Below are 916 nucleotides of genomic sequence, written 5' to 3' on the forward strand. Positions count from 1 at the left end.
TCAAAATGACTGGGCAGACAAGGCAAGAGAAAATATTTTGGAGAACATTCCTCTCATGGCTGTGAAAATTTGATCTTAAAAACTTAAATTCACAGTATTGATAAATTTATATCTTAAAATGCTTGGGAGAGGAGAATATAAATTGTTTGAAAAAATGAGGGGTAATTTAAAGACAAAATTTTTTTTTCTCAAATAGAATCTATCATAGACACTCATCACAAGTAACCAAAAAAGAACTATTATAAATAACCCAAACTGGTACCCAACAAAGTTTGTGGCTGACAAAGACAACGCTATGGCAGCTTGGAAAAAGTTTCACATAGTAACTTTCTCTGTCACACTCTCAAGTAAAGAGGGTTTCAATTGAGAGGAGGAGAAACTTTATTCTATCATCTGTAAAATAGGGATGATACTATCAGCCAAACCCATGGGGTTGTCAACCATGGAATATAGAAACTATAAAGCACTATGTATTTATCAAACACATACTGACTAATAAACTACTATNAATATAGAAACTATAAAGCACTATGTATTTATCAAACACATACTGACTAATAAACTACTATGCTGTGCATATATGGCACTCTGGATACACCCATGAACAAGAGATACACAGTCCTTCCTGTGTGGGACGCTATGATCTGTGAGGAGGCACGGGGGGCTATGGGGACATGCAGGTGATATCTAATCAGAATACCAGACAAATACCAGGCATCATTACCTTTATAGAAAGCCTATAAGGAAGTTTACCAATGAAAAGTGATAGATGTGATTTTTAGTTTTGGTTGTGTTAGCCTCATACTTTTGGTACTTTTACTGAGCAATCACTATGCGCCAGGTACCATTCTAAGTGCTGGAAGTTTAGACTAAACAAAGTTTCCACCTGAACAGCTGACATCGTAGTCATTCCTCA

This window comes from Galeopterus variegatus, unplaced genomic scaffold (genome assembly GCF_000696425.1).
Source record: "Galeopterus variegatus unplaced genomic scaffold, G_variegatus-3.0.2 Scaffold421, whole genome shotgun sequence".
NCBI lineage: Eukaryota > Metazoa > Chordata > Mammalia > Dermoptera > Cynocephalidae > Galeopterus > Galeopterus variegatus.